Source organism: Planococcus citri, chromosome 1 (assembly GCF_950023065.1).
Source record: "Planococcus citri chromosome 1, ihPlaCitr1.1, whole genome shotgun sequence".
NCBI classification, from domain to species: domain Eukaryota; kingdom Metazoa; phylum Arthropoda; class Insecta; order Hemiptera; family Pseudococcidae; genus Planococcus; species Planococcus citri.
Window position 1 is genome coordinate 45814186 of NC_088677.1, and position 16460 is coordinate 45830645.

At 33.3% G+C, this 16460-nt stretch overlaps 1 protein-coding gene across 3 annotated transcripts in view; it reads right to left on the minus strand.

Annotated features, from left to right (window-relative positions):
- Window positions 1–16460, minus strand: part of LOC135832273 (mucin-2) — an 88933-nt gene that overhangs the window by 48602 nt on the left and 23871 nt on the right. Inside the window, exons 1-2 of one of the 3 annotated variants that reach the window (XM_065345421.1) lie at window positions 12698–12873; window positions 6297–6432 (exon numbers count right to left, since the gene is read on the minus strand). The exons of 1 other annotated variant lie outside the window; for it this stretch is intronic. The gene's annotated coding sequence lies outside the window, so the exon portion shown is untranslated. Of the gene's footprint in view, window positions 1–6296; window positions 6433–12697; window positions 12874–16460 lie in introns of those variants that run through there. One more of the 3 variants, XM_065345420.1, reaches the window with a different exon arrangement.

Below are 16460 nucleotides of genomic sequence, written 5' to 3' on the forward strand. Positions count from 1 at the left end.
TTCGAACATATACTTAACGTATACAGCATTACCTATACTCGTAGTTGTATAAACTGGAATCGTAATGTACGTTCAGAAACGGTCACTGACTTGGGGATTGTCTGCGACCATTTCTATTTACACGGAAGATTTTCGATCTTTCAAGGTCATTGGCTTGTTTACTATAAGAATTTACGCGGAATAAATTTTAAAAGACGACACTAAACATACGCGTTTGGTATTTACTTGCAGAAATGATTACTTTTTCGAGCATGAATAAAGTGTTTTCGATATCGCATCATCTGTTATAAATTTACCTATTTGTGTGTGTTGTTAGATAGGTACCTAGGTACCGGTATTCCATTTTAGCGAGGAATGTTTTGTTGTCGAGTGTTCCTTGAAACGTCGGCCATGTTTCAAATTTTGGTACAAACGAATATGTAGGTATCAATAAGGTGGCAATGGTAATGGAAAACATATTATAGAGAACTAAACGATTGAGCATCTTGAAATTTGAATGAGGAAGTTAGTGCTTTTGAAAACAGAAAAATATCAAAAAATTGTTCCACCTTTTTCTCGATAGGAAATAGTTTTTAAAAAATCCCTATTCAAATGAAACGCAGGCTAATTACGCCTATTAAGAAACTTCAAAAAAGTGCTAACATCTTTAAAAAAATAATAAAGTAAGTCTATCAATCTTAAGTAATATCACTTATCCGTGAAACAAGAAGAAATTTATTAAAAATTTGACTGTAAAACTGTGAGAAATTTAGTAAAAATTCCATAAAAATATATATACGTACCTACTATAAAAATGGCTAAAATTATGGCAAAAATGATTTACCTAAATGCAAAAAAAAATTGTAAGAATATTGCTAAATTTGTATAAAAGGAGTTTTGATCATTGCGGAAACACAATACGTATACCTACTATAGGTACAAAGCAAAAATTGTCACGTTTGCGTGGAATTTTATCATAAAATCAGCACCGATTATCGGTTAATTTGGCAAACGTAAACTGAGCAATATTTTAGCCAGATGTTTACGTAATTTCTGGCCAAGAATCGTGCTAAAATGCAAACAAAATTACATAAAGGTAAATATTTCAGATGCATCGAAACTTCTCGGCCGCGATTTATCTATTGTTAAATCTGTTAATTAAAGGAAGAAAGTTGAAACAAAAGCTTATAAACCAAATTACCTGTCAGCGTTTTTTAAATAGGAACTTATTGATAACCTCGACTTCGTTGAGTTAACCTTTCAATAATTCATTTCAATGTAATGAGACAGTCCGATTGTTAAATTTTTAAATAATAAGTAAGTTGGTATACGAAGTGCGGTTAATTCACGAAGGTGGAGATCACGATTACTCATTCGATATCTATGTTTCTCTTTGGTATAAAAATTATTGTATCTATCGTGGTATGTCGTATACGTATAATAAAAGTGGGATTCTTTAGGTTAAGATTTTTCGTGTAAAAGTAAATACATATGTACTTCCGGCCGATAGGCTTGCAAAGAGAAAAATCTATGAAATGAAATTTGTACGAGTACCTATTTCACATCATTTATAGGTGCTCCCCAAGGGGGGAAAAGATTACGTAAACGATTATTTTCAGCGATGGAACAAGCAGATAAACAGAACTTCCTTTTTGAATTATATGTTTATCAAGAGAAAGCCAATCACTTTTGAAAAAATTCTCCGAGAAAAGTTGCCAAATTTTCAAATACCCTACGTAGTACGTACTTATCTGAATAAAATTCGTTTAAAAACTGGTTTCGTCGTGCACACGTGTACACTTCGTAACTTACAACGCTCCATGTAAAATCTCACAGTATGTAATCCATCGTTAAAATGATAGGTAGGTGTAGGTATAGAGGTACCAGATTTGTAGACGATATGATCTTAATTGTCTGTGTGGTTCAACGTTGTTGATTTTTCGATAGCCTATATTCAATTAGGTAGGTAGTCTAGGTACTAGGTACTTGCATGTGTACTTATAGATAAGGCAGATAGGTGTATTACATGAAAATTGGAAAAAGACGATCGCGTATGCATTACATAGGATGTCTCATGAAATATTGTCTGCTTAGGTACCTGTTGCAAAGGACTATCAGGCAATTACGTAAACCTATCGCCTATCGGAATTTTTCCGATGATGATATTATGATTTCAAATTGCAGTGATCTTTCCTTGAGTTCTTTAGAATTTTTCACAGAAAAAAATTTTGAGTCTGAACCAAACGAGAAAAAAAAGAATATGTCAAAAATCGATCTAATTACCTTCATAATCAAAAAGGTGAAATTTGACTCGCGCTTTATTTGTGAAACCTCGTATCGACTTCTTTGTTGATTTTTTGAATTCTTCAGTTTTTAAAAAATTCTACGAAAAATAAAAATAAATTTCCTCCAGCACAGCAGTGATTTATATTTTTTAAAAACATAAAATCAGGAGTCTTAACCGTTGAGAATGAGAAACCGAGAAATCAGAGGCTAAACACTAAACTACCTACCTAATTCAAAAGTAGGTATACATATCAACAAATCCGCAAAACCCAAAATTTACCCGAAATATGTATTATTTTATTAAGAACCCATTTGCTCACTCAAACAACCTAACTTACGAACAAATTTTCCTCCTTTATTTCAATCAAAACAGCCAAGATTTTTAATTGATTTTTATTTTTTTCTCTTTCACTGAATTTTTGAAAAATGTTTGCTGTACGTACGTATACCTATGCTTACATATACCTACCTGAACCCCAGGGTTCGGGTTCTCACCAAAAATTCTTTTCTTTAAATTTCCAAAGTCACGGTCCCTCTCCTACTCTCTATTCGTCTACCAAAAATAAATCCGGAACGTTTAACTTCTACCTACAAATTAGAAGGAAAAAAATCAGCTCAGTGTATTCATTGAAGCATATCAACCCAACATCTTTCAAATTTAGTGGTTCCTTGAAAAGTTTTTCTTCGTTTCTAATTGTCTTTCAAACCGGTGATAAATAGTCGAGATAAAATTCTTTACAATAAAAATGTAAATCTATTTTTAATTTTGGTAAAGAAAAAAAATTAGGAATACGAAGAACCGCGCAAAGCTCGTTTTAGCAGAGGTGTGCACTGTGTAGACACAGCAGCGGAAGATGGATAATTTATTATTATTATTTTTTGAATACAAAATCAACGTAGGAGTTTTTCACGTACCTACGAGATTCGTGTATCAATTTTAGTGAATTCTATCCGAGGGTTTTCTTTGAATTCATCATCTTCCACGCGGAATGTAGCAGGTAGGTACATACGAAAAAGTATTGTACCTACATACGTACAGGGTGTTCCAGAATAACCTTTCACTTTTGTTTTATTAGTAGCTCTGAGAGAAAAATGGTTACGGAAATTTTTTTATAACCAAAATGAAGTAGAAATGTGCCGTTTTTAGACCATATATTTGAGTTTTCATTATAAATTAAGTTTTAAAAATTATTCCACCAAGATGTTTTCCATCATTTTTGACACAATCGACCAAACGTTTTTTAAAATTATTGAACACTTTGTTGAGCATTTCTCTTCTAATCAGTCTTGATTCACGAATAATATTATCTAGGAGCTGTTTCAGAGTCCTAGGATCATCTTGATATACTTTTGACTTGAGGTAACCCCATAAAAAAAAATCACATGCTGAAAAATCAGGGGATCGAGGTGGCCATGAAATTTCTGTGTTCAGCGAAATTATTCGATGACCAAAATGCTCACGCAATAAAGAAATCGTGTCCGTTGCGGAATGACAGGTAGCGCCATCCTGTTGGAACCAAGTAACTCTATACTTGTGTCTGCGTTTCAATTCAGGAATGAGAAACTCGTTTAACATTTTGCGATACCTCTCACCGTTCACCGTTTCATCAAACACATACGGTCCCACTATACCGAATTTAGCCACGCCCATCCAAACAGTCAACTTAGCGGAGTGTAGAGGTTTCTCGTGTATTATCATCGGATTCTCTGTCGACCAGTAGCGCATATTTTGTTTATTCACATCACCGTTTAGATAAAAATGAGCTTCATCAGTAAAGAGTAACGAGTTCAATGGAATCTCACCAGTATCAATTCTTGTAAGCATATCCTCGGCAAATGATTTTCTTCTCACAAAATCAGTTTTTTGTAACTTTTGAATGATTAAAATCTTATATGGATGGAAACTGAGGTCTTCAGATAAAATTCGTTGCAGAGAAGTTGGTTTGATTTTTAAATTTAACGCTCGTTTACGTATTGAAGTGGTAGGGGTAGTCTGTACTGAATGCCTTACTCGGTCCGTTGTTTCTGGCGTTCTTACTGATCTTTTCCGACCTGTAGGCTTATTTTTACAAGCATGAGCGGTTTTCTCGAAGTTTTTTACCCATAATTTCACTGTTGGCCTCGATGGCACTTCACTTTTACCGGTAAGTTTAAAATGTTTGCGGAAGGCACGAATTGCACTAATGTAAGAGTCATTATTTTTGAAAAAGGCCTTTACAATAAAAGCGCGCTGCACAGCCGTCCACTTCTCCATGGTAAAAAATTAATACTGAAACATAATTCGGCATGTGTTGGCTACCTGGAACCGCTTTTACCATTCCCCTAACACCATTTGAACGCAGATCAGTGCTCACCAAAATGTGAAAGGTTATTCTGGAACACCCTGTACATACATACGTTGGGCAGCCATATATTATGTAGTATACGATGAAACAATAACCTACTGAATATTTAAAAATAATATCTACACTATTCTAACTAGGTAGGCAGGTACGGTACATAATTAACGATACCAAAATAAGAATATCTACTGGTACATTTTTTTATTCTTTTTGCAACCACTCGAAAAACATTTCAAACATGAAAAAAACTCTGAATCTGCTTCCGTTCTTTGTCGGCATTTTGTTTGCACAACTCACTACCGTTTGTGTCTCATCGTTTCAATTCTTTTCGCCGTTTCATTTTTTAACTCGGCGTTTATAATGAGCTCTAATTTATTTTTTTGATTCGTTTTCCGCAAATGGCAATATCTGGCTTTTCATTTTAAATCGAATTCGTAGCCTATAAGTAGGTAGGTATATCTAATAATGAAAGGATAATCAAAGGGGACTAACTTATTTCACCATAACGAAATGCAGTCTTCGTTAAATTTTAAATCGAGTGCTTTTTCATTTCGTCCGATCGAACGGAATTTATACAAGTGCCTAAGGCTCGCGGTTATATTTTAATTAAAAACGCGATTATGTTTGGAAAAATTCTCGCTAAATCTTTCAACAGCTTTTAGCAAACTTTTGGGCGAAATTTTGCGAAATTTCTCAAGTCGAACAGATGGAGAAAATTTTATAAGCCCGTGGTTGAAAACTTTTCAATCTGTTTGCGGCTGCAAAATTTTCCCATTTCTTGGTTAGTCGTCGAGGTAAAGGAAATTTTTAATTGCCAATTTCAGCTGGTTACCGAGTCTTTTTTGCCTACTTCATTACGCTTCTATTCGATCAAATTCGATAAACTTTTGAAAAATTACCGAAAGGCTTTTTTTGCTCTCATTTAAATTCGTTTTATGTTTGGAAATGTGGAATTACAGTCCATTTATACCGCGAGTTCGTTTCAATTATTTCACAAAAAAAAAAAAAAAAAAAAAAAAAAAAACGAACTGTTTGAATTAACGAATGCTTTGCGATTTGGTAAATAGATAAAAATGAATGAAATTCATATTTACGCGAATAACTTTTTTATTATGTAAATATCACGAGTTTGCTTAATTTTTTTATTTCTGTTTCATTGCCTCTACTTTTTTCAAATTAAAAATATATTTACCTCATGCAAAATTGAAGTTTATATATTCCTCTCTTATATTAATGGTTACCTACCAATGAAATGGATATTTAATTTTGAAAATCCATGCCAAATGATTCAGAATGAACGAGAATAACAATAAACAAATTTACGTTATGAAAATTTCAAAACGACAATTTCTGGGTTTTCAAGAGTAGATAGATACAGTAAGTAAGTAGATAAACTTTCCACATGGAGTTGGCGATTCTTTTTTTTTCTAATTTATGTGAAATAGACCTCAATTACAGATGAATGGTGCGAAAAACTATACAAAGTACAACTTATGCAAATTTGGAACCTTTTTCAATTTGTAAGCACATTAGAAGCATTTTTTGGATCATCGTTTGATGACCCCTGCGGACGTGCAAAATATGAAATACAGATCTGGCATGGAATGGCCCTACAGATTTTAAAGCAGAAACTGCATTAATAAGTATACTGTCACGGCGACTTTTATTTTTGGACAACAAATTACTTACTCCAAGATGTGACGGACGTCCCTTTCATGCAAACAAACAATTACTTTGCCATGAACTGAAACGAATCAAGCACCATACCCGGGCCTTTAATAAGTTGATGAATAATAGAAGTTGAAAAATGCAATAAATCGCTCACCTGAAACAAAAAAACGAAAAATACTTACAATGGAAAAAATTCTCCAACGATTTTCAGAAGCATTTAAGGTAGGCCTACTTAATAAAATTAGAATTGCAGTGATGAATACTTACCTTACCTAGTGTTGCATTGCTATGTCTAAATCATTTTGTCGTTTACAAAAAAAATACCGTTTAAAACGGGTTTTTTTGCTTATTTTTGCTTAAAACTTTTTTTTTCAATTCCCGATTTTTTTTTTAAAAAAAAAACATACGTACTTACCTATGTTAGTAATTAATTCTTCAAAATTGAATAAATTGTATGTTTTTTTTGATAAATTTTGAAAACTTTGGTAGGTACTTTTCAACATTAAAGAGAGGAAAGAATGCAATTTCTGTCGCCATTATGAGCTTAATTTTAGATCAAAATTCAATGCGAAAAAAATGGCTGCAAAATCTTCAATCTTTGTTGATTTTTTAATTTTTAATATTTAAACACATTAAAAAAGTGTTTTAAATGACCTGGAAATTTTCACGGGGGAACCGTTTTTTTTTTTTTTTTTTTTTTTTGCAACACTGTCTACAGTATCAGAAGCCAAATACCGCAAGATCCCCTAACGTACTTTTTTTAATTATAAGGCAACAAAACAGCTCATTTTGAAGATATCTCTATTTAAACCCCTTTGTGGAGGAAAAGCTCGTATAAATAATCTAGATAAATATCGTGTATAAGTAAGACTAATGCGCGATTAGTACAGAAGGGACAAGCTAATGAATGAATGCTTCACTTCAGTTACTGTTTGTTTTTTTTTTTCATTATTATTATTATTATCTCTATCACGCTTAAGTATTTGATACATACTTTGTAATTTAGATTTAACATCAAGTTCAAGAAGGATTACACCTTTGAAAAATCCAAAAATTAACCCTGATTATTTCTTTAAAACGATAATATCCTCTTTACAGGAAGAAAAATTACTCTGAGAGAAAAAATACTTTCTTTTCAGTAGGTTCCAAAGTTCAACTTCCTGGCCCAATCATCCCATTATGGGGAGTAAAAAACTACATGCTACGTACTTATATATTTGCAAAGAATGAAATCTTGGCCGAATTAAGTAATGTGTAACAATCTAATTTCAAAATATTTGTATCTATCCATTATATCCTAAAAATTACCACCGGATAATTTCCACTCTCGCCCACATATCCCGCAGGCAAAACATGTATAATTATACGAATTAAGGCTCAATATAGTACGAAAATAATCAAAATAAAAAGCAAAACAAACTCGATAAAACTTGACCATTGACCGTGTGTGTAAAGTCGTCATGATCATGTATCCGAAAACATACACTAGGAGTGTCACGACTAAGGTAGAAAAAACCGCTACAATATACCTATCTACCAATATTGAGCTACTTTTCACCCATAAACGTGAGAATTAACTCCCAAAAAAAAAAAATAATAATAATAAAATAAAACGAAAAATTCATTAAGTAGTGACATTCCTAGCTCAAGGTAATGTCCGCTATAGCCAGTATTGTTTCAGAATCATTCCAAGGAACTCTTACCATTCGCACGTAGGTAATAGATGCTTTATACCTACCTAGTACCTACCATACGTATCTGTGTATTCGGCACAAGGGAGACTCGGTGTTATTTTTTTCAGATCATAAATCACCTCGCTATTAAACAGGAGGAGGAAAAAAACAACCTAATAAGGTTATCAAGTCGCAACATCTATAGTGAGCCAATTTTATCAGACGAAATTAGGTAGACATTTTTTAATAGAAATTTCAAACATTCGAGCTAAATGGTTTTCGCTGCTCGAACAACAAAGTAATTCTCAGACCTATAAAGGAACTTCAACGAGCCAATCAATTTTCATCACTAGAATTTCCAACACTATTATGTACTCGATTAAGGCGAATCCTATGAAAGAAAATTACGCCGCCGTATAATATTACACTTAAAAAGCGCATCGTTAAAAACGTAAAATTTCAAAACGATTTTTTTCGCGGGAAATGGCTGGTTGGCGTATTTTCAATGCAGACGTTTCCAAGACGAGAGAGCTATATATAGGTAGTTAGGTACCTCAATAACTATTCATCATTATGGGAGCAAAAATATCGAATACACTTGGAATTAAAAGCGCGGTTAGTGCTTTAACCGTAATATAACTAATAAGCGAAGAGTTTACTGCAAGTATTTCATCGAATCAAGCCTCTAATCTTACTAATCCATTAATATCGTCGACGAGTTTCTTAAAGCAAAAGTTTTACTTTGAAGTATACAAAACGTTTTCAGGATTTTCTCGTTTTTTTTTCTCTCTTTATTTTCATTTCCATAAAAATCTAATTAGCAACTACGATAACGTAAAATTTTCTACGGTAAAAGATTTTTATTTAAAAAGCCTCCTTTTTTCGATTCAAATTTAATTTTATTACTTACGCAAGATAAGAAACAAAATTTGAAAGAAAATGAGAAATTTTCATACCGTCAACCGGGTCTAGAATGTACGATTTTGAGGGGTTTTCTCGAATTTCTCCGTGAATTTTTGAGATAACGCGAGCTAAATTTTTTCTTATCTAAATTCGACATTCTTTGGTAATAAATGCTCGATCATGTCAAAAAAATCCTCCCCCCTCCACGACCTGCATTTTGGAGAATTTTTTGAAAACAGTCATGTGGAGCACAGCGTTTGGGGTGAGACTGTACACTCGTGAAAAATACTAAAAATTCGACTAAGTATTTAAATGTATTTTTACCTCGCCAATATACACTATACAGCTTATTGAAAAATTAATTTTTACTAGAAAGGGTAGGTACTAGGTAGGTCTAGGTACTTATATAGTATCGGTAAAACGACCCTGAGAAACTTTTATTGGACAAACATTAAATTTTGTTGAAAAACCTTCTAGTGTAAGTATAGCAGCCATGCCATCATCATGAAGCTTTTCATGACGATTCATATAGGGACATGGTAAAGATGGCGTTCCCTCTGGCTCTTTTATCAATTCTGAGGTAAGAAACCAAAAACAAAAGTTTGATTGGCTGAGAATGAAGCTGATGCCATGTGAACGCTTTAATGTCATTGGCTGCGAGTTACCTCAGAATTAATAACAATGATGACACTAAAAACAGGCAGCTCGCGGCCATTTTTTGCCATGTCCCTATATTTTCTCATCGCGTTTATAATTTCGCATCATCTTGATCACTTCATGGTCACAAACATGTAAGTACTGAAAACCCGCCAAAATACATATGGTACATACTTATGTTAAATGAAAAAAATGATAAAAATTTTGATTTGTTTTGTTTTGGAAAAAAATTCGCAAATCCTGTTGTTATGGTCCGATTTTAACGGGGAAAAAATGAAATAGTTCCCCAACGTTTTCTCCATACACAGAACCGACTATAAAAATTTTAAACGCGATCGTATTTTTTAAACAATAAAAAAATCCGACAACTTTTGAAAAACTACTTTATTTTGTTTGTCATTTTTTCTTGATTTTTTTTTGTGACTTCTGAAATAACTTTTTCGTAGATGAAACATTGTAACATATACGTGGATCAATTCGTCAGACACTCTTCTTTCCCCCCAAAAATATTTTGAGATCCGATCTTCATTCAGATTTCACGTAGGTAGGATGACAAAGAGTCGAAAAAACGTGAAACGTACTTATAAATTCTCGCCCCAGTGTACTTTCATGCTATCCCCCTCTCACCCTTACGTTAACAACCTTTTGCCGATATTTCAAAATAAATACCATTAGTACGTTGGTATCTATAAGTATATTCTCATATTTAAATTCAAGGCAACCGAAGAGTTTAATGGAACATGATAATATTATCATTAATATTAACGGGTGAAAGCGAAAAGAAAGTTGCATCAATTCGGATGTTGTAGATAAATAAAAATCCACGCCATAGCGTTCGCATAAAGCCAACAGTTTTTTACACACTAATGAATCTTATGATAAACGACTTACATAATTTGCATCATTTCGATCTAATATGTTCGACTACCTACCTAGTAAGTACCTGCCAACAAAAAATACTAAATAGATACAAACTCAAATACTACCAAAATATACGAATTAGTGGTAACAAAACAAAACACAAATAGTATAGGTTTGTAGTACCAAAACCAATATACTTTGTAAAATACGAAAATTAAAGCTAATAAGAGTTATGTAGGTAGATGAAGAACCTAGTGAACTAACATAGGTAGGTACCTCTACATGTACACTACTGAATTAACTTCACTAATATTTTTCCAGCAAATCACTTGTTACATTACCTTGTTCAACCGCCTGAATTATTGCAGGACATTTTAGCTTAATTTTCTGTCATTTTTATTAATAACAAATGCGAGTCTTTCATCACTCATATTAATTTATTTTTTAAGAAATATGTAAGTACTCTTCGTTAATAGATACATAGGTATGTAAGATGTAACTGATGTAACTAAGTACAGAGCGTTTTAACAGCACAACGAGACAAGTGCAAATATAACATCTTAACTCTCGTCACTAGGTTGCTTTCCTTATACGCGACATGTTTACTAATGAAGCTTTTAATCATGTTTTTTTTTCTATCGCACCTTGCTTGTCAAGCAAATGACATCAACGATACTGATAACGTTCTAGTATAGATACTATGAGGAAATGACCAGCGTATTTGTGAAATGGCCATTTGGAAGAATATCGAAGCATTTGAATGATGAAATTAACAAGTCATCAAAGATGTAATTTTGTTATTGAAAATTCGCCACACTTACTTGTATTTACCTAGGCTAGGTACTCGAATGTATACATTATTATCAAAGGTGTGTCAACGAAAATTTAACGATGATTTAGAGTAGGTACCTATGGGTATTTTCCCTTAGAATTTGCCTGAAATGACGAAATTTTCCATCATTAGCAAGGTCTCGTTAAAATTACGAGAATCCTGTAGGTAGGTAGGTAACTAGGTTTGTAAAATTGGTAATTTTTTTCTGCTAAACGGAATCATTCTGCATCAAAAACAAAAATGTGAGAAAACCAAATTTTTTAAAACAAAAAAAAGGTCACGATCTTAAAAATACGAAAGGTTTGCGCAATTCTGAGAAATTTTCAACCAGATAAGTAATATTTCAGCTGTCATCAAGGTCGTCACGTTCTGAAATTAACTTTACGCAAATTTTGACATTTTTTGGGGGGGAGATTCAGATTTTTAACGACCTTGAAATACACATTTTCTCACTTGTGTCGGAAATGTCGAATTTCAGAAATTGCAGTTGCCCATCCGCGCTTTTGAAATTTGACTAAAAAAAAAATAATACAGGTAAGATTACAAATTTTGAAATTTTTTCATTTCCAAATCTAAAAATTTCATAACGTACCTACCTAATTTTTCCTTATTAAAAAAAGGAGCCACGTCAGTCTTTTGCATTCTTGAATCATACCTTAGTGCGTACTTTGAAAATTCCAAATTTTTCACTAAGACAAAAAGTTTTATGTAGGTACCTTTTATGTGAAAAACGTTCCATAAGCAGATACTCGTAGATACGTATAGGTAAGTATAAGTATGTTCAGGACGAGTACAAAAACATAAAAGAGAAAACATTTTAAAAGCCCGTCGCATCAATTAAAATCATCAACATTTACACCAAACGCTGAATATCCAATAACTTGAAATGAAAATCTTTACAAATAAAATTTTTTAACTTATCAGAAAAACCTAGACGAGAAAAACTTTTTAGTACAGATTGTTGCCTACGAAATTTCGATAATAAGGCAGTTTGTATTCTATGCAGTTTGCAATAAGTAAAGCGAGCTAGATACTGTTTTCTATTTCGGGGTCAAAACGACCACTCCGGTTGCCCCTGTGCATACCAATGGTATAACTGAAGATAGCAATTCGAGCGTATATTATACTTACCGATAAAGTCTTTTTCGAAATAATTCTTTTAAAAGACTACGACCATCCTGAACTGAATCCCTTCAAAAAAGAGCCTAGCAAACGGTTAAGTTTAACCTTAATGGTAAATACGAAAAAACTGAAATAAATAAATGGTTCGTTTTACCATTTAGGAGGTTGAACGAGTATCTACCGTCGATATAACCTTAACATGTTTACATAAATATATTATTCACTTTTGATTTTGCTGCAAACGATCAAATAGGTTATTCATACGATGCTGTACCTATCACTTTAAATATACCAAACTACCTACATACTATAATACCTACTATAAAAAGAAATTCGAATCAAGATTTCTTGTCAAAAATTGCTATACTTACATAGGTCAGGTACTTAACTACAGTGGCGAAGCGTCCATGGAAGCAAGGGAAGCAATGCTTCCCTTTAAATTTTCCGAGTTGTAGAAAATTAAATTAATTAAAAAATATCAGTACAAATTGACAATAAAATATGAAAAAATATTTTAAAACAATCGAGAATACTATCTTGTTTAAATGTCATCCGATGCACTTTTTCTACTACCTACAAAACTCATAATCTGTGTGTTGGAAGCAAACTGTACATTGCTTCCAAAAAACCAGTTTTAAGGGAAAAAAGAATCATGTTTGCCATCCTTAACGAGTGCGTTAGAGCGTCGAACGGTGATTGCGCGTGTTTATAGCTCTGATCTAAAAATTAGGCTATGGAAGTTTAAGTACTGTATTTTTTGAAAATTTTCACTACAACTTTGCTTCCCTACCAGTAAAACTCACGCCTCGCCACTGCTTAACTATCAAAAGGTTAAAAAAGTATTACAATGGCTGAGGCCACCCACCCCTCCCCCCTCAAAATATACCTATATATTTGCTAGCGACCAGACATGTCAACTATGCTTGGCATATATGCAGAAAAGTGAACAAAACTTTAAAATTGGTATAATTTCTGTTTTAAATCACTTACCTATTAAAATTTTATTTGCAGATTCAGTCTAATATTAAAAAAATCTATATTTTGAAAAAAGTAATCAGATTTTTAGGCTAAATTTTGAAGAAAATTTTTGAAAATGGAGTCAAAGTAATTTGAATTTTGATAAAGTTAAGACACCAAAAGAAAGCTTAAACAGCATAAAAAATTTTGATGTTTTTAAATTTTCCATAGGCCAATAAAATACTGAAAAATTTCAAGTCAAATTTGTTGTCGTGTACACTCAGGATCGATGTATTTGCATACATCTCCACCAGCACATCGCATTCTACTCAATACAAATTGACTATAGACCCTGCGTTCGTCCTCGCGCCTTGATTTCTAAGCCATGCGCCCTCTGGTGGAAGTTTCTGAAAACTCATAGTTGACTTGTATAGTAAAATTAACCCATGACTTGTCAACTATAGTTGAGAAGTTGGTCAGTCCACTTGTATAGTAAAATTAACCCATTCAATAGTTGACATGTCTGGATACCAATACCTATATATATATACATTGTGCAAAATATGACAGTTGATACCAATCACTAGTACTCGTAAACTATACATACCTACATTAAAGTTTTTTTTTTTTTTTCAAACCTACACTAACGGTAGGAGACAATAAAAAAGCGAGAAAAAAATTCACAACGAAAATCGGATTAAAGCTACCCAAATACATGCTAAGCTTATTACAACGAGCTTTTTCATTTTGGTTGCTTATTTTTTTAACATCTGTTTAGTTGCAAGAACACCCTATAAACATCGCATAAAAATGTAGTAATTCGCGGTGTAAAAATAGCAATAAGCGGGTGTTGTTTCTGAAACTCATGCTGCGTAAAATTTACGCGCACTGCAAGAATGAGGAACAGAAATGGATATGCAATGATGAGCTCGTGCGTTTTATTAGGTACTGCTTATGGTGAGATAACAAGCAGCGAGACGACTTCTTTTGCTACAAACGGAATACATAAACTAGGTGTACGTGCAAAGTTCTTATTTCGATAATGCAAATGTGATTTATGAACTCAAAGATGCAACATTCGGTCCGTAAAAATTAGACCATCGGTAGTGCAACTTTTTTCTCAAATGAGGAGTTCAAAATTTACACTTGGTAACAAATAATTGACTGATTTTTCATGCGTGCAAATTGAAGGAAAAAAGCTGTAGGCTCTGAAATAAAAGGGATTACAAACTGTTCATAATTAAGAAAAAGTTTTTTTGTCGTAAAAGTCAAGATGAACAAATTGAAATTTTCACCTCATACTTGGTACACTCCTTCCCTTGCAAACGAAAAATGCAAGGTTTGTAGGACTCAAGCTTGAAAATCCCTTCAAGGTTAAAATAGCGATTCAACATAGGTCGCTTGCTTCACGGAGTTCCTATTCATTCAATTTTCCGAAAACTTGTACTGCATTCGTATACTTATTACACGTTGGAAAACCACTCGAATATAATCCTTCGGACCACAAATTATAAATGTGGGTGGTCATTACGAAGGACACCGAAGAGTAAAAGTACCTATATGAATAGAAGTGAGAATAAAATCGCATTACAGCTGCGTCTTATATATAAGCTCACTAATCCAAAATTCAACCGTATAGTGGTCAGTCCGAATGTCCGAACAATAACAACACGTACCAGGTAGGTATGTTGTAGTTCCATTAGCACAGTAAATTATCTGTACTCTTCAAAGGGAGGCAGCCACCGAATTTTGAGGCAAAGGTTTAGATACCCGACGTAGTAAATTTATATGTATTTTTAAAAATAGACGGTACCTAACTACCTACCTAGATGCGGGATAGTAGTATTTATGCAAACTGTAGGCATACTTTTTGGGACCGCAGTATAAAAATGAACACGGTCCATCTCACCAGGCAATCTAATTAGGCAACCATTTGATAAGCTAATTCTATTTATCTTTGTGAAAATTAGTCGGCAGCGTTAAGAATATCTAAAGGGTCAGCTTGTGCCGTTTTAACGAAATAACGTCGAACTGATGCAGCCCGGAAATAAATTCTACTTACGCATTAGCATTTAATTATTGTACGCTAACTCGGAAAAGGGTCGGATTTTCATCTGATTATTATCGCAAAAACGGGTCAAACAAACATATGTTTTCGCCCTTACCGCAAACTTGATAATAAGTAAAGATTTTAACCTTTTTGGTACTTTGCTCTTTTTGAATTACATATACATACCTACCTAGAAATTCGAGCATAAAGCTATACATTTATACCTACGTATACCTAAGTACTTTGCAAATAATCGGATACAAGTCGAAGAAAATCCGATGGAACTAACTACGATATTGTCACATTCATTTAATATAGGTAGGTACGTACATATAGGTAGGTAGGTAGGTAGGTATAAGTATGCATCTCGAAAAAGAGACTGTTCGATATTGTTGCTCGTTGAAAATCAATACGATATTTAATTACATTCGCACACACTCGCGTACGCCTAATGCTTTTAATTAAAATTAATAATTACCTCGGTTCGGTTGTATAAACCACGCGTTAACTTTCGCCTTTTGAAAAATCCGGAAGTTTAACCATATATCAAGCCTATTTTTAGCATAATAACCAAAACTAATTTGAAAACTTATTCGCAGACAAAAAGACACCCTAAAGGGTCGACATTTTCATTGCATCATTGAGAAAAATTGACTGCCTTCGGCTGAGGTTGTTCCAATTTCCATAAGTCGCTCGTTTCGATGACATTGTTCATAACGTTTAGGTCATTTTATCATTATTATTGTACGAGTAGTAAACATAGAACGTCTCTAGTGCAGGTAATTAAACCCAGAAAATCGATTTTTTTACCAAACTGCGACCACATCCTTGCTCGGAATCTACTCAGTACTCAGTCTTGGGTGATAATTGCACTACATTGGGCCATACAGAGCGCGAAACGGTAATGGCAACAAAATGACCTTTTTATTCCACAACATTGAAGCCTCAAGTATCTAGCATCTTTTATATTTAATTAAGTTTAATGTATTCCGTCTATTGTTTAAATTTACCTTATGTAATGAAAAACTCCTCCAAGGTGTCTGTTCAGTCGTATAACCGATTACATAACGAAAATTAAATCAAAATTAAATTAGGATGCTTTCATCGAGACAAACGATATTTTTTTC